Here is a 24,843-nt window from a genome sequence, read left to right as displayed (position 1 = left end):
TCCCATTGTGTACATAAACCACATCTTCTTTATCCATCATCTTTCGATGGACACCGAGGCTCCTTCCACAGTTTGGCTATTGTAGGTTTATCTTTTATTACTATGAAAAGTGGAATGATTTCTTAACATCCTTACATTTTAGTCAGACATGATATCATGCAAATTGATTGCATTTTTTTAATAATAAATTTATTTTTTATTGGTGTTCAATTTACCAACATACAGAATAACACCCAGTGCTCATCCCGTCAAGTGAATGGGTGACGGACACTGAGGGGGGCACTTGATCTGATTGCATTTTAAAATATATCTTCTCTGGTGAGTCAACATCTTTCTAGGTTCTTGGGCTGGAAGATGATGTTAGGCTAGTATGTTTTGTTTAACATTGGCTGAAACAAGGTTTTTATAATTTTTACTTTTGAGAAATAAACCTAGGTTACTTTTTAAGCATTAATTTTTATAATTTTTTTATGGAGGTATCATTTGCATAAAATGCATGGACCTTACATGTTTCATTCAACAAATTTGGTAAAAGAAGATCTAGAACACTTTCAGCACTGAAAACTTTTCCTCTTGCTTCTTTCCAGATAATACCCTTCAAACATCCAGAGTTAAGTATTGTTCGGATTTCCGTCATCACAGGTGAGTTTTGCCTGTTTTGGACTCCATATAAATGGAATCCTGTAACCCGTATTCCTTTGCAGTTGCTTTTTTTTTTGCTCGTCATTATTGAGTAAGACTTCCTGAGATTCATCTATGTTTCTGTGTATATTAGTGGTTGCTTTTTTTTTGCTCGTCATTATTGAGTAAGACTTCCTGAGATTCATCTATGTTTCTGTGTATATTAGTGGTTTATTCTTTTTTTAAAAATTACTGAGTAGGGGCACCAGGATGGCTCAGTCGATTAAGCCTCCAAGTCCTGATTTCAGCTCAGGTCATGATCTCTGGGTCCTAAGATGGAGCCCCGTACCAGGCTCTGCGTTTAGCCTGGAGTCTGCTTGTCCCTCTCCCTCCCCCTCTGACCTTCCCCTTGCTCACACTGTGTCTGTCTCTCTCTCTCAAACAAATAAATAAAATAAAATAATACTGAGTAGTATTCTATTGTATGAAAATATTATAGTCTTTAAATATATTTTCCTGCAGATAGATGCAGTGGGCAGCTGCTGTTGTGCTTCCCAGTGATCCTCACCTCTTGCTAATCATACCCTTGAGAGTCCCTCCCTTTGAGCATGGGTTGGACCTCTTGACTTTCTTTTAATGAACAATATATAGCAAGTATCATGGAATATTGCTTCCAAGATTTGAATGTAGGAAACTTGACTTCCTTCCTTCTCTCTTTCTCTCTCTCTGGTTCTTCTTGTTTCCTCTAATGAAGCAAGCCTCCGTGTTGTGAGCTGCCCTATGGAGATGTCCACATGGCAAGGGACTGAGGGACACCTCCAGCCAACAGCCAGTGAGGGACTCAGGCCATCATTCCCATAGCCTGTGAGGAACTGAATCTTGTCCACAACCATGGGAGTAAGCTTAGAAATAGATCCTTCCCCAAGGTGAGCCTTGGGACGACCACAGCCACAGTCAGCAGCTTCATTGAAGCCTCATGAGAGAAGAGCGTGCTTCTTTTTGCTGAGATTCTTGACCACAAAAACTAGGAAATAATGTTGCTTTAATCCATTAAGTTTTGGGGTACTGTTTTTTATTTTAAATATTTATTTATTTATTTATTTATTTATTTATTTATTTATTTATGAGAGAGAGAGAGAGAGAGAGAGGCAGAGACACAGGAGGAGGGAGAAGCAGGTTCCCTGCCGGGAGCCCGATGCGGGGCTCGATCCGGGGACTCCAAGATCATGCCCTGGACCAAAGGCAGATGCCAAACTGCTGAGCCACCCAGGGATCCCCCTAGGGTAATGTTTTAATGCAGCAATGTGTAACTAGTGCAATAGACATTTGAAGTTCTTCCAATTTTTTGGCTATTATAAATAACACTGCTATGAACATTCTTTTAGTCTTTTTTTTTAAAACTTGTTTTATTCAAGATGTGTTTCCTGAAAATAACATGTAGTTGAATCCTTCCTTCCTCTCAGTCTGACAATCTTTACCTTTTTAAAAAAAATCTTTACATTTTAATTGAAGTGTTCAGTCTATTTGAACTTAATGTAGTTATTGATATGGTTGGATTTAAATTTACCATTTCATCATCTACTTCTTATTTATCCTACTTGTTCTTTTGCTTCTTTTTTCTTGCCTTCTTTTGGGCAATATCAATCACTATTTAATATTTCATTCTATTTCATCTATTAACATTTTTAGCTGTATCTCTTTAGTTTCATTCTTTAGCGGTTGCTCTACAGATTATAATATCCATCTTTAATTCATCCTAACTTCAAATAATATTATGCTATTTGACAAGTAATGTAAGGCTCTGCAACTGTGTACTTCTACTTACTACCCCTGTCTCTTGGGCACTTGTGGTCATATGTTACTTTTACAATCTACTGCTATACTTTTTTGTTTTAAATATATTTAAATACACAAAGTATACTGAAAGCAAAAAGGATAGTAATGTATCATGCATAATAATATAGCAAGCATAATAACAATATATCATCTCATATTTACCTAAATATTTACTGGTTTTGGTGTTCTATATTCTATCCTGGAGACCCAGGATTTCGTCTGATAACATTTTCCTCAGCTTTTAGCTTAAAGAATTTCTCTTAGTATTTCTTGTAGTGCAGATCTCTTGCAGAGAAATTCTCTTAGTCTTGATCTGCCTAAAAATGTCTTCCTTTTTATTTCATTTTTGAAGGTTGTTTTTTGTATATTTTGAATTCTGGGTTAAGAGTCTTCCTTCTCTAGTATTTTAAAGATGTCATTCCCTGTCTTCTGGCCTTTATTGTTTTGTTGTTTTTGTTTTTTAAGATTTTATTTACTTATTTTATTTGAGAGAAACGGGGGAGGGGGGAGAGCAGGGGAAAGGGCAGAGGGGGAGGGAATCTCAAACAGACTCTGCACTGAGTGTGGAGCCCAACATGGCGCTCCATCTCATGTCCCTGAGATCGTGGCCTGAGCTGAAACCAAGAGCTGAATCAACCGAGCCTCCCAAGTGCCACTACCCTCTGTTGTTTTTGATAATAAATTAGTCATAATTAATATTTTTGCTTCTTTGTATATATGTCTTTTTTTACAGTTTGTTTTGAAGATTTTCTTATATTTGGTTTTTAGCAATGGACTATGATGTTCTTAGGTGTGTTTTATCTCTGTTTATCCTGTTCAATTTTACTGAGCTTCTTGGATCTGTGGGGTTTTAAAAAAAATTTAATTTTACAGACTGGGTGGCCCGGTCAGATAAGCATCTGACACTTGATTTCAGCTCTGTCTTGGTCTCTGGGTTGTGAGTTCAAGCCTTGTGTTAGGCTCTACACTGGGCATGGAGCCTACTTTTAAAAAATTAATTTTAGAAAATCTGTTTAAAAAGATTTTAAATAGGGATCCCTGGGGTGGCTCAGTGGTTTGGCGCCTGCCTTCAGTCCAGGGCGTGATCCTGGAGTTCTAGAATCAAGTCCTGCGTCAGGCTCCCTGTGTGGAGCCTGCTTCTCCCTCTGTCTCTGTCTCTCATGAATAAATAAATAAAATCTTTTAAAAAAAAGGTTTTAAATAAATTTGAGCTTTATTCATGAGAACGGTATCTCTAGTCTCCTGAGAGCAAGTAGTCTAGATGTGTGTAAGGTACATTATTGGTTCCATATGGACAGGACTTGGTGCCTACATGGCCATATCCATGGGATAACTTCTGCATTCAAAGGTTGAAAGACATAGTTCGGAATAAGGCTAGCGGCTGGGTTTCTTCCTTCTTCCAGGTTTTATGGAGGTGAGCCAAGAAAGCTGGCAGAAAGCACAAAGAAGGAAATGCCAAGGAGGTGCAAAGCCTGCAGAAAGCAATCATTCTAACCAAGTTAGTGTTTTGTCTCCACGGCCAATCCTTGTCAATATAATTAGATTACTGGTTTATTATAAATGGATACAACTCCAGAATCGCTAGATGGAAGAGACGCAGAGGGCAAATATGTAGGAAGGTGTGTGGAGCTTCCATGTCCACTCCAGGTGAGGCACTCTCCCTGCTCACCAGATTGGAAGCTCCTTTGAAAATTCTTGACCACTAACCCCTCACATACTTCTGACACAGACTGGCACAGAAATGAACTACTTGGTAAAAGAGGCAGGACACAGAGCATCCATTTCATTGCCACAAAGCTAAGCAAAAACAGTATGGTTTTGGGGCTGTTGTGACCAACTTCTCAATCATAACAGATGTTGCAATGGCCTATTTGATATGGGGCTGAAGGGGTGCAAGAAATCATTATAATAATGGCCTTCAATGAATCATGCCTCTGTGCCTCTGTCCCTATGTAATGTGACCTTGCACTCACTTCATCAAGAAATGAGTTTAACCCTCTGGAACCAGGGTTGGCCTTGACCATCATACTGTGAAGACACCTCATTTAACCTATTGAAGAATGTAGGCCTTCACGGAGGAGAAACATTGCTTTCTAGCCAAAGTCAGTGCTGTAGGCTCAGCAATGTAGTGAGGGCAACTCTTAACGAGAGAACACACTGAGGGTTGGTGGAGGGAGGTAGGTGGGGGATGGGCCAGATGGGTGATGGATGTTAAGGAGAGCACTTGTGATGAGTGCTGGTGTTGTATGTAAGCGAGGAGTCACTAAATTCTACACCTGAAACTAGTATTACGCCGTATGTTAACTACCTGGAATTTAAGTGCATTGAAAGATGCATTAAAAAAAAAAAAAAAAAGAAAAGAAATGTAGTGAGGGCACGTTGGACTTTCCAGGCCATCTTGACTTCCGCCTGCACAGAATCACATGACCAGCAGTCCAGAGTCCAGGTGAGGCAGCAGAACCAACCAGAATGCCGAACAGCAGAGTTAGAAGAAATAATAGATTGTTATCATGACCATCAGAAAACAATAGAAGGGTAGGTTAGGATGCTTTGCTGTGCAACTATAGGTAACTGAAACAGGAACGGGAGTGCTCTGCAGCAAACCCTCGAGCGTTGGTTTAAGGATCCAGCTGCAGGCAGGGCCTAGAAAGAGGGCAAGGAGACGGCTACTGGAGGCTGGAAGACCAGCGAGGCTAATTGCTGGTGAGGCTGCAAAAAAGGCAACTGCTAACATAGTGGTGGACCAGGTATCGACAGTCTCCCCTGTAGTTTGTAGAGAATGTACCTAGTAGATTGAAGCAGGCCACTGAGAACGCCGAGGGTGCCAAAAGGCTTCTTTTTGTTTCAGGTGAAAAGACATTGCAAAATGGAGATGAACTGAAACAAGAACTATTGTATTTGCAAGGAGAATGCAGAGGAGACCTGGATAGCCCAAAACTTGCTAGCAGGTGCCACACGTTCACTAATTCCTAAATTATCTTCCTCTTTCCAAGCCTGCTTCTCTTCTTGTGCCCATATATTGGTAACAGTACCCGTAACATCAGACGTCCACATCAGAAACTGGGAGTATCTATAGACTTTTCCTTATTTATTCACGTATTCATTTACTCACTCATTCACTCACTCATTCATTCATTACGAACTCAGATACTTAGTGCTAGGGGACACCACTGCGTATATCAATCTTATATCCTACAAAACATATAGTTTGACAAACCCTAATTGTTCACCAAGTTGTAGTAATTCTGCTTCCTAAATACCCCTGGAATCTATCCTTTCTTCTCTATTCTCTCAGCCCTTACCTTAGTCCACTCGTCATCATCTGACTATTCAGTATTCTGCGTTCATTTTCCCTCTTTTATTCATCTGGTGTTCTTCTGTAAGAATGGTTTTCACAGGTAAGCCAGAGTGTTCTTCCTTTTTAAAAAAATCTCCCGGGGATCCCTGGGTGGCTCAGCTGTTTAGCGCCTGCCTTTGGCCCAGGGCGCGATCCTGGAGTCCCGGGATCCAGTCCCACGTTGGGCTCCCTACATGGAGCCTGCTCTCCCTCCTCCTGTGTCTCTGCGTCTCTCTCTCTCTCTCTCTCTGTCTATCATAAATAAATAAATAAATCTTAAAAAAAAATCTCCTATTGACACCTGCCTTCTTAAAATCCTCCAGGAAAAAGTTTAAATGCCCTGATTTGTTGGGAGCCCAGAGCCCATGTTCTCGGTCCTCTTTCTCAACTCCCTTTGTCTCTGGTCTCTCCTCTCCAAAATACATTTGGTGATTTCATTCGTCAAGATCATCTTCCCTGTGAGTCCGTCCCCAACCTTCTTCTGCACATCTCTAATGTAACACTCAGCACATGATGTTATAAATCTTTTCTTGGCTGTAGTCCCTACTCTGGAGCAGAAGAGACCTAAGTATCTGGAGGATAAGGATTTAGTTATATGAGTGTTTGTTTCCAAAATAGTACCTGGTATATAATAGAAAATCAATAAAAATTTTTTAATAAGTGAGTGTATGAATGAGCCTGTGTCGTGAACACAAGATTAAGCTCACCAATTCTGGAGTGACAGCCATCCTCTTTTATGCGTATATAGCAAATTTATTCATCAGTTATTTATTTCATGCCTACTTTATGCAGGGCATCAATCCCAGCACAACAATAAATGACATAAAAAGTCACCAATTTCATGGGGCTTACTCTAGTGGCAGTGACAGATAAATAAAGCAACAAATAAATGAACAAGGAAATTATCCAATAATAAGTGCTTTGCAGAGCCTCATCGTGGAGTGATATGATAGAGAAAGATTGGGTAGCAACTGGAAAACAAGATAAGGAAAGGGCACTCTGAGGAGGTGATTTTTTTTTAAGATTTTATTTATTTATTCATGAGAGACACAGACAAAGAGAGAGAGAGAGAGAGGCAGAGACCCAGGCAGAGGGAGAAGCAGGCTCCATGCAGGGAGCCCGATGGGGGACTGGATCCCGGGACGCCAGGGTCACGCCCTGGGCTGAAGGCAGATGCTCAATTGCTGAGCCACCCAGTGGTCCCCGAGGAGGTGATATTTAAGTTTAGATCTGAATGATCCAGCTTAAAGTGAAGGAGCCAGCCTTGTAAACATCAGTGGCCAAGTGTTCCGGACAGATGAGAGGACTGGAATAAAAGTCATGGGGCAAGAATGAACTTGGTCTGTTCTTCAGGAACAGAAAGGAGACCACGAAGACCGAGCTAATGAAAATGAGAAGCAGGCCACAGCCGGTACTGTGTGGTTCTGGAAGCCGTTCAGGAGTCTGTGTGCAGTGGGCAGCTATTGGTTTTTAAGCAGGAGATGTCATGATTCAATGAAGGTTTTTAAAAGAAGTTTTTAAAAACTTCTGGTGGGTTAAGAGGGGCAACAGGGCGTCATGTAAGGAGGCTACCACAGTTGTCCAGGGAGAGGAGATGGGGTGGTGGCATGGGCCACGGTGGTAGCAATGGAGAAGGAGAGGCAGTATACCGATTTGGGAGCATTTTGGAGGTTTGCTCTTGAATTTCATGAAGAGAATGAAGAGATCTGAGCTTTCAAGGGCAAGTGAATGAGTCTAAGTCCTTCATTCACCTTCGTTATGAGCTAAGCGTCAGTTGAGAACAGGGTGTAGAAGCAGACTCAAAGGTCTTGTTTAGAGTTATTGGGTAGAATGTGAAGGTGGGAAGAGTGTGTCCTTGGATGGAGCTTGCCCATGGAAACATTGAGTAGGCCCTTGAGGAAGGGAGTATCCTGCTATTGATACTAATGCGTCCGGGGCAGATGCTAACATAACAAACCAGCAGAAGGTGCATAGCCTACCTGTGCCAGCACTACAAGAAGTTGAAGATACTAACACAAAAACAACCAACTTCTGGGCTTTATTTTTTTTTTCTGCATCAGTGCCTGAGGTGAGGAGAGACAATGGGACATGGCTAATGACAGGATTTTTGAAAACGTCTTCTGAGAGAAGCACCGAGTTGCCCACCAGAGCACTTTTCTAGCCAATTAGGGAAAGCGCGAGTGTCTTAAGGACAAGGATCATGTCGTAGTCATCTTTGAAGTCCTACTCACGGGTTAGCGCTGACATACAATGAGCCCTAAGGGTCGACATGTTTGAATCGATAGCTCAAGCAGAGAGGAAAGTAACGGTTGTGGACGGTGCCCAGCATCTTCAACATTAGATTAGTGTATTATGCTTTGGCTTTGAGCCTATTAATAAATCTATTAATAAATCTCTCTTTCCTGGAAACATGAGGCCATGATCCATCTCATCATTCCATTTGCTTGATTAAGCCCAGTTCTTCGAAATATATTTCAAAATCAACACATGAGATTCTTGTTCTGTTGCAAAGTTTGTAACATTTGATCACTCATCTCCACTTCCATTCTGTTTGTGTATGTGACGCATCGGAACTTGGATCTTGGATCCAAGGCTAGGTGCGTACGTGTGCGTCAGGAGAAACTTATGGGACGGATGGACCTGCCTCAAAGAAGAGTGCCAGGCCAGGAGGAATCTCAATCTCCTTCTTCTGCTTCTCTCTGTCCAACTTCTCTTTGCTTTTACACAACGCGATCAAGTTCTCTCAAGACCTGAGTCTCCTCTTTGTTGAATTGTCGTATGAAATGACTGGAACTCATTTCCCAAATAATGAGGGGAAGTTCCATGTGACATACAGAAGCCTGTCTTCTCTTTTCCCATCAATCTGAGAACAGTAAGGCTTTGTGCAAACAGTGACTGATCCTACCTACATCCTTCAACCACGCTAGACAAAGGCTCACATGTGAATGGGACTAAAATTTTTATTCTTGATTGTCGTAAGATACACATAAGTAGACTTTGCCATGAACCATTTTTTAAGCAGATTTTATTGACTTATTTGACAGAGAGAGAGAGAGAGCACAAGCAGGGGGAGCTTTAGTAGTATTAAGTACATTCTCATGTTGCACATCATCGCCATCGCTATCCACCCTGAGAACCAATGTCATCCTCCGAGGCCGAAACTGTATCCATCAAACAATCTCCATTCTCCCCACCTCCCACCCCTGGCCAACTTGCTTTCTGACTCTATGAATTTGACAACGCTAGGTACCTCACATAGCGGAATCATACAAGATTTGTTCATTTCTAACCAGCTGCTTTTTTCTTTTTTTTCCTAAAGACTATTTTTCAGTGATCTCTGCCCCCAACGTGGAGCTTGAACTCACAACCCTGAGATCAAGAGTTGCGTGCTCTACTGACTGAGCCAGGCAGGTGCCCCTTAACCAGCTTATTTCACTTGGCATGATGTTCTCAAGGCTTTTCCGTGTCATAGCCTATGCCAGTGTTTGCTTCTTTTTTAGAGCTAAATAATATTACGTTGTGTGTGTATATATATGTGTATATAATTTTTAAAATTCTTTCATCTCACTGAAAGTTTTTGGATGATAAGCTTTTTTAAAATTTTATTTACTTATTCATGAGAGAGAGAGAGAGGCAGAGACACAGACAGAGGGAGAAGCGGGCTCCCCGCGGGGATCCCGATGGGGACTGGATCCCGGGACCCCGGGGTCATGCCTTGGGCCGAAGGCAGGCGCTCAACCTCTGAGCCCCCCGGGCGTCCCTGGATGATAATTTTGTAATGCATAGGATTATATCATTCTGCTTTTGGAGCTTGGAAAAGTCACCACCGTTCCACTTGAAAGTTTCCCAACATTTCCAGATTTTATTTGACAGCCTAGAGTTCCTTGGGGCGTTTTATAATTGTCCGCTCTCGCTGCTGTTCTCCCGGGAAGTAAGGCCTCTCAGGGCCAGAGCTGTGGTGCCAACAGGGAGAGCATGAGGTCAGGCCCGTCAGTGGAGCAGGTGATCTTCCTCCGGGAGGTTCTCAGGTCAGTCCTCGTGGAAGGCCCCCTCGTCACTCTTCCCACAACGGCAGTGCCTGCTGCGTGTTGAGTGGACGCAGGTGCGAGCAGCAGCCTGGACTGCTTGGGCCCACGTGACGCCGGAGGGAAGCTGAGCATCTCACGACGCGCAGGGGCGACTGCCACAGACCGAGAAACCACAGGAGATGGCCCGGCACCCTTCGCTGCCCCACCCCACCGTGTCCTGCCTCCTGGCTTGGCTTGGGGAGCACATCATAAAGTAGCTCGGGGGGGCCGGGGCGGCTTCTTCGCAGGCCCTGTCCCGGCCGGGAGCCCTCCTGCATCTCCTGCATCTCCTGCTCGGCCTGGTAGGGCCCTACCCCCAGGTCGGCAGGCGCTGCCCCGCACAGAGTCGCCTTTCAGACACTTTCACATGTTGTCACAGTTGTCAAAGCAGATGAAAAATAGGGCTGCTGCTGAGTCACAGACTCCTCTGCTGCACACCCTCGCCCCAACACGGGGCCAGAGAACTGAGGCAATTTCTCCAAAGATTTTTTGGAAAGCAGTGACTTTCTGGTATTTCCCAGTCATATTATTTTGGTTTGTCTCCATAAAAGCGTAGGTTGGCTCTAATATTAATCAGCGTTTACAGAACTATTTTTCCCTTATTATTTTCTTCTGGGGTTCTCCTCGCTGTCCATCCCTAATGTCCCCGTAGTGGCAGTGCACTCCAAGAAGTTTCAGACAACAGAAACCAATGGTATAATATAGGATTTTCGGGACATCCACGGGGACCCAGCGGTGCAGCATCTGCCTGCGGCCCAGGGCGTGACCCCCGGGTCCCGGGATCCCGGGATCGAGTCCCACGTCGGGCTCCCTGCAGGGAGCCTGCTTCTCCCTCTGCCTGGGTCTCTCCCTCTCTCCCTCTCTGTGTCTCTCATGAACAAATAAATAAAAATTAAAAAAAAAAGATTTTCTACTTTTTCCCAAGCAGTGAAACAAGTCAGTATGAAATATGAGAAAGTGTAATTTTTCTAGACTTTCATGTCTCTACCAGAGCAGGGAGTTTCCCTCATAAATAAGGTCTCTTTTTCCTTCCAGAGACATTTATTCCATGGCAGCCGCTTAACTACCTCGGGGAATTGATGGAAGTCCATCTCTTTGAGTCATGGTGCGTAACTCAGTGGGAGTCAATTCCACACAGGGTTTCAGTGACGATGATCTCACGATTTTATGCCTCATGTCTACGCTTTAATTTCTGTACTGAGGTCGCTTTCCCTGATGAACAAAGTCCTGTCTAAGACCAAGTTGATCTTGCATTTTCGTGGGTCCCCTTACCCCTCCAGTTAGACATGAGCCACACCCTTCGTGTTTGGCATGTGGTGCTTGCTGATGAGTTCAGCGAGTCCAAGATGCTCTCCCTTTAGATTGTCACGGCACCTGTCCCTTGACATCCACAAATATAAACGGTAATAGGTGCACGTTAGCCGGAACCTCAGTCAGTGGCACAAGGTTTCTGGAGGAGACGGGCCACAATGGCGAGCCTGTGCCTCCCGGTGGAGGCAAGGAAATAAACGCTTTGATGTCGTGATGCAAGGGTTGGGAAAGGATGAGCTCTCCTGAAGCCCCCCTACTGGAATAGCGAGATGACATCAAAGTGGAGTCTGCGGTCCTAGGCTGTGGGGCCTTGGTGTACTCCAAGCTATTTGTCCTGTGCCAAGACGCTTTTTAAAAATGTTTAGATCGGGGGCTCCTGGGGGGCTCAGTGGTTGGGCGTCTGCCTCTGGCTCAGGGCATGACTCCGGGGCCCTGGGATCGAGTCCTACATCGGGCTCCCCACCTGCTGCTCGTTCTGCCTGGGTCTCTGCCGCTCTCTCTCTCTCTCTCTGTGTGTCTCTTATGAATAAATAAATAGAATCTTAAAAAAAAAAAAGAATACTTGAAATGGAGTCTGAAGAGCGCTGGGCCCTCTGGGCCCGTTGTCCCTCGGTGGAGGGCAGCTCGGGTAGGCACAGGGAGGACCGCGCCGCGTCCTGCGGTGGCCTCGCAGCAGGAAGGCGGCTGCATCCCGATACGGCCTGTCCACAAGGGCCGTAAGATGTGATGACCACGATGGCTGAGGCCAAGAGAGTGGGTGCATCTCAGCCTCGTTACTTCACTGGCTGGTCCTTACTTGTTCTCTCCGCTCCAGTCCATCAGCAAAGCAGGGCTTTGGAGCCAGGGTTTGGAGCCAGACGGTGGCACCGTCGCAGGCCCCCCGCGGGCGCTGTACCCTGCACATCCCGGGGGTCCTATGCAATTGCCCGGTGACTCCAGGAGAGCTTAGACTCTATTTAAATTATCTAGTTATTTTCTCCTCTCCCACGATCACCCCTGAAAACCAGCTCTTGTAATTGGAGCCTAAGTCCAGAAGACAACCCTAATAATCTTCTTCTACGTAGCATTCATTGCTCAAAAAGCATCTTTACATGTGCTAGTTCATTTGATCCTCACAAAACACCCTATAATTGTCAGGTAAATAGTATTTCACTTTGCCTTTGAGAAACAGAGAAACTGAGTCAGGAAGTCAAAGCGGAGTATGGCCAGAACTCACATTTTCTGGGCAACTCTTAGATGCCAGACCCACGACACGCGCCCGGGATCCCAGAGCCGGTGAGGGTCCGAGCAAACACCGCGCCGGTTCCCCGGTGGGTCCGAGGTGGGCAGGCGACCGCCTGTCCATCCACCTGAGAAAACTTTGCTTTGCCCATTGGCACCAAAGCCAGGGGCCTTATTCTTCAAATGGCCGAGAAACAGCTGAGGTCAGCCTCCCAAAAGGCGATAAGGTTTCCGCTCCAGCTCATAAGCATTAAAGGACCAAGCAGGCAACAATATCCAAAGCAACTTTTACTTTTACTGGGGATGAAGCCTGTTTCTATCTGCTCTTGGCCAGGAGCGTCCATGCCCTGAGGGGACGCACTAGCCGTGGCTGTACCTCCGGCCTCATCGGGAGGTGCCACGGTGTGCAGGCGGCGCCGTGAGAGCGCGCATCCTGTTCCGCTGCCCACCAGGGCAAAGGGGCTAGAAGGACTTGGAATGAATAATTAATGAAGGGGAAAGAATGGTCTTTTCTTTCTCTTTTTTAAGATTTTATTTATTCCCTTGAGGTGGGGGGAGTGGGAGCGGGGGAGAGGGGAACGGCCCCCACTGAGCAGGGGGCCGACCCGGGGCTCGATCCCTGCACCCCCCGAGGACCCTGGCCCGAGCCGGAGGCAGAGCTCAACCGACTGGGCCCCCCAGTGCCCGGACTTTTCTTCCAAATTTCCCAGATACACTGGCCTTGTTCTTCCCCCGCTGCCCTGGCTTCTCCGTCCTTCCTCTTTCCGTCTCCCACATCAGCTTGACCCGTTCACCCTCGCAGCTGACGCCTTTCTTTGCACTATAGGGCGGCTGTGATGGCAGCAGGCCGCAGACACAGAGTTGGGGTTCCCTGAGGAGACGGCCCGGGACACAGCGACAGCTGTCGTCGTCCCACCACGGACACCTGGAGATGCCTTGCCTCCCACCTATGGACCCAATTCCCAGGCTGGCAAGCAGGAGCCGGCCCTATGCCCACTGACCAAGCCAGGACACGGAGAGCACACGGCACCTAGTACCCCTCCCCGGAAGGACCGCTGCTGGGCACGCTCTGCTCCTTTAGTGACCCGGTTAGTCTACAGCCTTGCTGCTCTGAGGATAGTCCAAGAACCAGCAGCAGCAGCAGCACCAGCTACACCAACAGCACCAGCAGCACCAGGACCAGCATCAGCAGCACAAGCTGTACCAATAGCACCAGGATGACCAGCAGCAGCACCAGCAGCAGCGGGAGCACCATCAGGAGGACCACCAGCACTAGCAGCACCAGTAGCACCAACACCAGCACCACAAGGACCATCAGGACCACCAACGCCTCCAGCACCAGCAACACCATCAGCCCCAGCCCCAGCCCCAGCAGCACCAGCAGCCACAGGCCCAGTACCAGCAGCACCATCACCTCCAGCAGCAGCAGCACGACCACCACCACCACCAGCAGCACCACCATCACCATCTGCAGCACCAACAGAAGCACCACCAGCACCAGCACCACCACCACCAGGAACATGAGGACCAGCAGCACCACCAGTACTACCAGCACCAGCACCAGCACCAGCAGCACCAGCAGCACCAGCCCCAGCCCCAGCCCCAGCAGCACCAGCAAAACCAGCACCAGCAGCACCACCAGTACCACCAGCACCTGCAGCACCACCAGCAGCAGCAGCAGCAGCACCAGCCACACCGTCTGCAAGACGCACCAGGACCAGCATCAGCAGCACAAGCTGCACCAATAGCACCAGTACGAACAGTACCAGGACCAGCACCAGCAGCACCAGCAGCACCACCAGCAGCAGCAGCAGCACAGCCTGCACCAATAGCACCAGTACGACCATCACCAACACCAGCACCAGCACCACGAGCAGCACCAGCATCACCGGAAGCACCAGCACCAGCAATACAAGGACCATCAGGAGCAGCAGCACCACCAGCAGCAGAACCATCATCACCAGCACCAGAGCCACCAGCCCTACCAGCACCAGAGCAGCACCAGAAGCAACAGCTGCAACAGCACCAACACCACCAGCACCAGCATCAGCTGCATCAGCAGCACCAGCACCACCACCACCACTAGCACCAACAGCACCAGCACCAGCTGCACCAGCACCAGGACCAGCATCACCAAAAGCACCAGCACGAACTGCACCAGAACCAGCACCAGCAGACCAGCACCACCAGCATCAGCACCACCAGAAGCAGCACCAGCAGCACCAGCAGCAGCATCACCACAACCACAAAATCAAAAACAACAGCACCAGCAGCACCAGCACCATCACCAGAAGGATTGTCAGACCAGGAGCACCGACAGCACCAGAAACAACAGCATCCCCAGCCCCAGCACCAGCAGGACCATCAGCAGCAGCAGCAGCACGACCACCACGACGACCACCAGCACCAATATCACCAGCTGCAGCACCAGCAGCACCACCAGCACTACCTCCAAGAGCAGCGGTAGCAGCATGACCCCCACTCCACCACCAGCAGCAGAACCGGCACAACACAACTACCACCAGCACCAGCACCACTACCAGGAGCAGCTGCACCAACAGCACCAGCAGCACCAGCGGTATCAGCAGCCCCATCACCAGAACCACCAGCTGCATCAGCAACACCAGCACCAGAACCACCAGCACCAGTTACACCAACAGCACCAGCAGCACCAGGACCAGCACCAGCAGCATAAGATGCTCCAATAGCACCAGGACGACCAGCACCAGCACCAGCACCGGCACCACGAACAGCAACAGCATGACCAGCAGCAGCAGCACCAGCACTACAAGAACCATCAGGAACAGCAGCACTTCCAAAACCAAAACACCAGCAGCCTCTGCCCCAGCACCAGCAGCACCATCAGCAGCAGCACTGGCAGCACCAGCACCAACAGCACCACCAGCACCAGGAGCACCGGCAGCAGCGGCCAAGGAAGCAGCAGCACCACCAGCAGCACCACCAGCAGCTCCAGCAGGACCATCACCAGCACCACCAGGACCATCTACAGCACCAACAGCACCACCACCAGCTGCATCAGCAGCACCAGCACCAGCACCAGCAGCACCAGCTACACCAACAGCACCAGCAGCACCAGGACCAGAAGCAGCAGCACAAGCTGCACCAATAGCACCAGTACGACCAGCACCAGCACCAGCACCAGCACCAGTACCACAGGCAGCACCAGCAGCACTGGCAGCTCCAACACCAACAGCACCACCCGCAGCAGCAGCAGCTTCAGCAGCACCAGGAAGAACACCAGCTGCACCACTAGCAGTAGCACGACCAGCACCAGCACCAACACCAGCACCAGGATCAATACCAGCATCACGACAGCAACAGCACCAGCACCACAACGACCATCAGGACCAGCAGCACCAGGAAGAACACCAGCTGCACCACCAGCAGCAGCACCACCAGCACCAGCACCAGCACCACCAGCACCACTACGACAAAAAGCACCACCGGCACAACGAGCACCAGCAGCACCACTGGACCAGCACCAACACCATAAGCAGCAGCACCAGCAGCTCCAGCACCAGCACCAACACCACCAGCACCAGCACCAGCTGCATCAATGGATCCAGCACCAGCACCACCAGCCCCATTATCACCAACAGCACCAGCAGCTCCAGCACCAGCAGCAACATCAGCAGCAGCAGCCGCCGCGGCAGCAGCAGCATCACAAGCAGCACCACCAGCTCTAGCACCACCAGCACCTGCTCAGCAGCACTAGCATCACCCTCACCAGCACCACCAGCACCACCACCTGCTGCATCAGCAGCACCAGCACCAGCACCAGCAGCCCCAGCTACACCTACAGCACCAGGAGCACCAGGACCAGCATCAGCAGCACAAGCTGCACCAATAGCACCAGTACGACCAGCACCAGCATCAGTACCAGCACCAGGAGCATCACCAGCTACACCAGCAGCACCAGCACCAGCACCACAAGGACCATCAGGACGACCACCACCAGCAGCACCAGCAACAGCAGCAGCAGCAGCTGCAGCCCCAGCCCCAGCAGTAAGATGAGCACCAGCACAACTAACACCACCAGCACCACCAGCATCACCCTGGCCACCATCACCAACACCACCAGCATTAGACCCAGCAGCACCAGCTGCACCAACAGCACCAGCAGCACCAGCACCACCACCATCATCACCAGCACCTTTAGCACCAACAGCACCAGCAGCACCAGCAGCTCCAGCCCCAGCCCCAGCAGCACCAGCAGCTCCAGCCCCAGCCCCAGCAGCACCATCACCACCAGCAGCAGCAGCAGCAGCACGACCACCACCAACACCAGCAGGACCATTACACCACCTGCAGCACCACCAGCACCACCAGCACTCCCAGCCGCAGCAACACCACCAGCACAACTGGTGCCAACAGCACCAGCAGCCCCATCACCAGCAGCAGCAGCAGCAGCAGCACGACCACCACTAACACCAGCAGCACCATTAACACCACCTGCAGCACCAGCAACACCACCAGCACTACCACCAGCAGCAGCACCACCAGCACAACTAGCACCAACAGTAGCAGCAGCAGCAGCAGCAGCAGCACCAGCAGCAGCACCAGCATGACCAGCACCAGCACCAGCACCAGCAGCACTAATAGCACCGGCATGACCAGCACTGGCACCAGCACCAGTACAATCAGCACCAGCAGCACCAGCACCACCAGCACCGCAACCACCAACACCAGCACAAGCAGCATCAGCTGCACCAGCACCAGCAGCACCAGCAGCACCATTAACAGCATCCCCAGAACTAGCAACACCGCAGCACCAACACCAGCAGCACCAGCACCACCAGCCTCAGCACCAGCAGCTGCAGCAGCACCAGCACGAGCACAGGACCACCACCACCACCAGGAGCAACAGCACCAGCACCACCAGCACCACCGGCACAAGCACCAGCACCAGTACCAGCAGCGCCAGCTGCACCAGCACCAGCACCAGCACCAGCAGAACCAATAGCACCATCACGACCAGCACCAGCAGCACTAGCAGCACCAATAGCATCAGTAGGACGGGCACCTGCCTCTGGAACAACACAATCAGCACAGAGGCACCAGCACCACCAGAACCAACACCAGCAACACTAACAGCAGCAGCAGCAAGAGGAGCAGCACCAGCACCACCAGCACCATTAGCACCACCAGCAGCATCAGCAACCCCAGGATCACCAGCACCAGCACCAGCAGTACCCATAGCTCCAACACGACCAGCTCCTGCACCAGCACCAGCACAATCAGCACCAGCATCAACAGCAGTAGCAGCACCAGCACCACCAACACCAGCAGCATCAGCACCAGCATAGCAGCACCAGGAAGACCAGTACTAGCAGCACCATCAGCATCAGCACCAGCACCAGCAGCCATGGCAGAAGCAGTGCCACCAGGAGCACCACCAGCTCTAGCACCACCAGCACCAGCACCAGCAGCTCCAGCAGGACCATCACCAGCAACACCAGCACCACCACCTGCTGCATCAGCAGGACCAGCACCAGCACCAGCAGCACCAGCTACACCAACAGCACCAGCAGCACCAGCACCAGCACCAGCACCACGAGCAGCACCAGAAACACCGGCAGCACCAGCACTAGCACTGCAAGGATCATCAGGACCTCCAGCACCAGCTCCAGCTCCACCAGCACAACTAGCACCAAAAATAGCAGCAGCAGCAGCGCCAGCAGCACCAGCAATACCAGCACCAGCACCAGCAGCACCAATAGCACCAGCATGACCAGCACTGGCACCAGCACCAGCACAATCAGCACCAGCAGCACCAGCAGTACCAGCACCAGCACCACCAACACCAGCACAAGCAGCTTCAGCTGCACCAGCACCAGCAGCACCAGCAGCACCATTAACAGCACCCCCAGCACTCACAACACCGCAGCACCAGTACCAGCACCACCAGGACCACCAGCTCCAGCAGCACATCCAGCTAAAGCAGCAGTAGCACCTAAAGCAGCATCACGACCAGTACCAACACCAGCACCACCAGCACCACCAGCCCCAGCCCCAGCAGCAGCAGCAGCAGCAGCACCAGCACCACCACCAGCAGCACTATCACCTCCAGCATCAGGAGCAGCACGACGACCACAAGCACCACCAACACCACCATCACCAGCTGTGGTACCAGCAGCACCACCAGCTCTACCACCACCAGCAGCAACAGCAGCACGTCCACCAGCACCACCACCAGCACCACCGTCAGCATTGCAGCACCAGCAGCACTGGCAGCACCAACACCAACAGCACCACCCGCAGCAGCAGCAGCTTCAGCAGCACCAGGAAGAACACCAGCTGCACCACTAGCAGTAGCACGACCAGCACCAGCACCAACACCAGCACCAAGATCAACACCAGCATCACGACAGCAACAGCACCAGCACCACAATGACCATCAGGACCAGCAGCACTTCCAGCACCAGCACCAATACCAGCAGCAGCAGCAGCAGCAGCAGCAGCAGTAGCTGCAGCCCCAGCATGAGCAGCACAAGTACCAGCAACACCAGCACCAACAGCACAAGCAGCACAAGCAGCAACATCACTATCAGCTGCACCCCCAGCACCAGCTGCACGAGCATGAGTCAAGCAACACCACCAGTACCAGCACCACCAGCAGCACTAGCAGCATCTCCACCAGCAGCAGCGGCAGCACCAGCACCAGCACCACCAGCAGCTCGAGGCCCAGAACCTGCAGCACCAGCACCAGCACCAGAACCAGCACCACCACTACCACACTAAGCACCACCAGCACCACCAGCACCAGCAGCACCACTGGACCAGCACCAACACCACAAGCAGCAGCACCAGCAGCTCCAGCACCAGCACCAACACCACCAGCATCAGCACCAGCTGCATCAGCAGCACCAGCAACACCACCACCACTAGCACCAACAGCATCAGCGGCTCCAGCACCAGCACCACCACCCCCATTAACACCAACAGGACCAGCAGTTCCAGCACCAGCACCACCACCTGCTGCATCAGCAGCACCAGCACCAGCACCAGCAGCCCCAGCTACACCTACAGCACCAAGAGCACCAGGACCAGCATCAGCAGCAGAATCTGCAACAATAGCACCAGTGCGACCAGCACCAGCACCAGCACCAGCACCACGAGCAGCACCAGCAACACCAGCAGCACCAGCACTAGCACCACAAGGACCATCAGGACCACCTCCACCAGCAGCACCAGCAACAGCATCAGCAGCAGCAGCTGAAGCTCCAGCACTAGCAGTATGAGCACCAGCACAACTAACACCACCAGCAACACCAGCATCACCCTGGCCACCACCACCACCACCACCAGCATTAGACCCAGCAGAACCAGCTGCACCAACAGCACCGACAGCCTCAACACCACCAGAACCAGCACCACCTGCCCCACCAGCATTAGCACCAGCAGCACCAGGTGCACCAACAACACCAGCAGCACCAGCACCACCACCATCATCACCAGCACCTTTAAGACCAACAGCACCAGCAGCAGCAGCAGCAGCAACACCACCAGCAGCAACAACACCACCAGCGCATCAGCACCAGCACCAGCATCTACAGACCATAACCATCATCACCAGCACCTCTAGCACCAACATCACTAGCAGCACTATCACCAGCACCACCAGAACCAGCAGCACCCGAAGCAACAGCAGTACCAGTAATGCACCACCAGGACCAAGACAAGCAGCCCTTTTAGCAACAGCACCAGCACGAGCAGCACCAGCAGCACCAGCACCACCAACACCAGCACCAGCAGCACCAGCAGCTTCAGCACCAGCACCAGCACCACCAGCACCACTAGCACAAACAGCACCAGCAGCAGCAACACCAGCACAGCAGCACCACTGCTCCAGCACCAGCACCAGCACCAGCAGCACCAGCATCACCAATAGAATCAGCACGACCAGGAGCAGCACCAGCACCACCAACACCAGCACCAGCAGCACCAGCACCTTCAGCACCAGCACCAGCACCACCAGCACCACTAGCACAAACAGCACCAGCAGCAGCAACACCAGCACAGCAGCACCACTGCTCCAGCACCAGCACCAGCAGCACCAGCAGCACCAGCAGCACCAATAGAATCAGCACGACCAGGAGCAGCACCAGCAGCACCACCAGTATTACCTCCAGAAGCACCAGCTGCACCAACAGCAGCAGCAGCACCAGCACCACCACCATCATCACCAGCACCTATAGCAGCAACAAAACCAGCAGCACCAGCAGATTCAGCATCGCCACCATCAGCACCACCATAATCACGGGCACCACCACCAGCACCACCATCGGCTGCATCACCAGCACCATCACAACAGCACCATCACCTGTTACACCAATAGCACCAGCAGCACCAGGACCAGCACCAGCAGCACAAGCTGTACCAATAGCACCAGCAACACCAGGAGCAGGACAAGAAGCACAAGCTGCACCGTAGCACCAGCAGCACCAGGACCATCAGGACCAACAGCACTTCCAGCACCACCAGCACCTCTAGCACCAGCATCAACAGCAGCACCAGAAGCTCCAGCACCAGCACCAGCAACACCACCATAACCACCAGCATCAGCAGCACAAGCTGCACCAAGAGCACCACCACCACCACCACCACCACCACCAGCACCAGCACCAGCAGCACCACTGCACCAGCACCAACACCACAAGCAGCAGCACCAGAAGCTCCAGCACCAGCCGCAACACCACCAGCACCAGCACCAGCACCAGCTGCATCAGCAGCACCAGCCCCACCACCACCACTAGCACCAACAGCATCAGCGGCTCCAGCACCAGCACCACCAGCCCCATTATCACCAACAACACCAGCAGCACCAGAACAAGCAGCAACATCAGCAGCAGCAGCAGCCGGGGCAGCAGCAGCATCACCAGCAGCACCACCAGCTCTAGCACCACCAGCACCAGCTCAGCAGCACTAACATCACATCACCAGCACCACCAGCACCACCACCTGCTGCATCAGCAGCACCAGCACCAGCAGCACCAGCTACACCAACAGCACCAGCAGCACTAGGACCAGCACCAGCCTCACAAGCTCCACCAATAGCACCAGTAGGACCAGCACCAGCACCAGAACAAGCACCATAATCTGCACCAGCATCACCGGCAGCAAGAGAACCAGCAGTACAAGGACCATAAGGACCAGCAGCACTTCCTGCACCAGCACCAGCACCACCAACAGTAGCAGCTTCAGCGGCAGGACCAGCACCAGCAGCACCAGCTACACCAACAGCACCAGTAGCACCCGGACAACCACCAACAGCACAAGCTGCTCCAATAGCACAACTACGAGCAGCACCAGCACCAGCACCACGAGCAGCACCAGCAACACCGGCAGCACCAGCACTAGCACTACAAGGACCATCAGGACCTCCAGCACCAGCACCAGCACCACCTGCAGCACCAGCATCCCCCGCCCCAGCCCCAGCAGCACCAGCAGCTCCAGCCCCATCGCCTGCCGCACTATCACCAGCAGCAGCACGACCACCACCACCACCAGCAGCACAACCATCACCACATGCAGCACAAGCTGCACCACCAGCACACCAACCAGCACCTGCACCACCAGCAGCACCAGCATCACAGGCAGCACCAGCACCAGCACTACAAGGACCATCAGGACCAGCAGTACTTCCAGCACCAGTACTAGTGCCACCAGCACCACCAGCACCAGCAGCACAAGAGGCAACAGCAGTAGCAGCTGCAGCCCCAGCATCAGCTGAACGAGCATGAGCACAAGCAAAACCACCAGCACCAGCGGCACCAGCAGCACCAGCAGCATCAGGAGCATCAGGAGCACCAGCAGCAACACCCGCAGCAGCAACAGCACAATTAGCACCAGCAGCACCAGCAGAAGCACCACCAATACCAGCAACAAAACCACCAGCACCACTAACACAAAAAGCACCAGCAGCAGCACCACCAGCGCCAGTAGCACCACTGCACCAGCACCAGCACCACAGCAGCAACCCCAGCAGCATCAGCACCAGCTAAAAACCACCAGCACCAGCACCAGCTGCATCAGCAGCACCGGCAGCACCACCACCACCACCAATAGCACCACCAGCATCAGCGGCACCAGCACCAGCACCAGCACCACCAGCAGCACTGGCACCAACAGCACCACCAGCTCTAGCACCACCAGCACCAGTTCAGCAGCACTAGCATCACCATCACCAGCACTCCCAGCACCACCACCTGCTGCATCAGCAGCACCAGCACCAACACCACCAGCACAAGCTACACCAACAGCACCAGCAGCACCAGGCCCAGCACCAGCAGCACCACCAGCACTAGCACCACCAGCACCAGAACAGCAGCACTAGCATCACCATCACCAGCACCACCAGCACCACCACCTGCTGCATCAGCAGCACCAGCACCATCACCACCAGCACCAGCTACACCAACAGCACCAGCAGCACCAGCAGCACCATCACTAGTATCACCACCAGCTGCATCAGCAGTAGCAGCCCCAGCACCAGCAGCACCAGCTGCACCAACAGCACTGGCAGCACCTGGAAACCACCAACAGCACAAGATGCTCCAATAACACAAGTAAAACCAGCACCAGTACCAGCACCAGCACCACGAGCAGCACCAGCATCACAGGCAGCACCAGCACCAGCATTACAGGGACCATCAGGACTAGCAGCACCTCCACGACCAGCAACACCAGCAGCCCCAGCACCAGCACCAGCGCCACCTTCAGGACCTGCAGCACCAGCAGCAGCAGCAGGACTACCACCAGCAGCACTGGCAGCACCAGCACCAACAGCATCACCAGCAGCAGCAGCAGCAGCACCAGCTCTATCACCACCAGCACCAGGACCAGCAGCACGAGAACCACCATCACCAGCACCACCAGCACCAGCAACACCCGACAGCAGCAGCACCAGCACCAGCACCACCCGGTGCGTCAGGACCAGCAGCACTTCCAGCTCCAGCACCACCAGCAGCAGCACCAGCAGCAGCAGGAGCACCAGCAGGAGGACCACCAGCTCTAGCAGCACCAGTAGCACCAGCACCAGCACCACAAGGACCATCAGGACCACCAACGCCTCCAGCACCAGCAACACCATCAGCCCCAGCCCCAGCCCCAGCAGCACCAGCAGCCACAGGCCCAGTACCAGCAGCACCATCACCAGCAGCACCATCACCAGCAGCACCATCACCAGCAGCAGCAGCAGCAGCAGCAGCAGCAGCAGGAGCAGCAGCAGCAGCAAGACCACCACCACCACCACCAGCACAACTATCACTTCCTGCAGCAACAGCATGACCAGCAGCACTACCAGCAGCAGCACCAGCAGCACCAGCAGCACCATCAGGAGGACATCCAGCACTAGCAGCACCAGTAGCACCAGGAGCAGCACCACAAAGACCATCAGGACCACCAACGCCTCCAGCACCAGCAAAAACAGCAGCCCCAGCCCCAGGACCAGCAGTACCAGCAGCCCCGGCCCCAGTACCAACAGGACCAGCACCGGCTGCATCAGCAGCACCAGCACCGGCTGCACCAATAGCAACAGTATGACCAGCACCAACAACAGCACCACCAGCACGACTAGCACCAACAGACCCAGCAACAAGATCACCAGCACAAACCACACCAGTACCACCAGCACCAACATCACCATCAGCACCAGGAGCTCCAGCACCCGCACCAGCAGCACCACCATAAAAACGGGCACCAGCAGCACATTCAGCCAGAGCAGCACCGGCACAACACTACCATCACCAGCACCAGCACCACTACCAGAAGCAGCAGCACCGGCAGCACCAGCAGCACCATCACCAGCACCACCAGCACAACCACCAGCTCCTTCAGCAGCCTCAGCATCAGCACTAGCAACACCCCTAGGAGCAACAAGACCATCACCTGCGCCAGCACCAGCACAATCGGCACCATCAACACGAGCAGCACCAGTACCAGCACCTCCAACAGCAGCAGCAGCAGCAGCACCGTCACCAGCACCACCAGCACCAGCAGCACCCAAACCACCAGCAGCACCAGTAACGACACCACCAGGACAAACAAGACCAGCAGCCCTTTTAGCACCAGCACACGCATGAGCACCACCAGCAGCAGCACCAGCAGCTCCATCAGAAGCATCACCAGTACGACCGTCACCAGCACCAGCACCAAGAGCAGCTCCAGCACCAGCACCATCATCACCAGCACATTTACCACCAACAGCACCAGCTGTACCAGAGCTCCAGACCAGCACCATCAGCACCACCATAACCAAGGGCACCAGCACCACATCCAGCCGCAGCAGCAGCACTGGCACACACCACAAGCACCAGCACCAGCACCAGCACCAATTGCAGAAGCAGCAGCACCAGCAGCACCAGCAGCACCATCTCCAGCACCACCAGCAACACCACTTGCTTCATCAGCCGCACAGGACCAGCACCA

General features: G+C 52.2%; 1 long non-coding RNA gene across 1 annotated transcript; it reads left to right on the top strand.

The window, feature by feature from the left end:
* Nucleotides 1–378: 378 nt before the first annotated feature.
* On the top strand, nucleotides 379–9,440 carry LOC119864411. Its single transcript, XR_005373851.1, has 4 exons — nucleotides 379–642; nucleotides 3,861–3,955; nucleotides 5,306–5,405; nucleotides 9,114–9,440. It is a non-coding gene; the product is annotated as an uncharacterized LOC119864411 (long non-coding RNA).
* Nucleotides 9,441–24,843: the final 15,403 nt, after the last annotated feature.

This window comes from Canis lupus, chromosome 19, assembly GCF_011100685.1.
Source record: "Canis lupus familiaris isolate Mischka breed German Shepherd chromosome 19, alternate assembly UU_Cfam_GSD_1.0, whole genome shotgun sequence".
NCBI classification, from domain to species: domain Eukaryota; kingdom Metazoa; phylum Chordata; class Mammalia; order Carnivora; family Canidae; genus Canis; species Canis lupus.
Note: the sequence above shows the minus strand (reverse complement) of the source record. Positions and strands in the feature narration are given on the sequence as shown.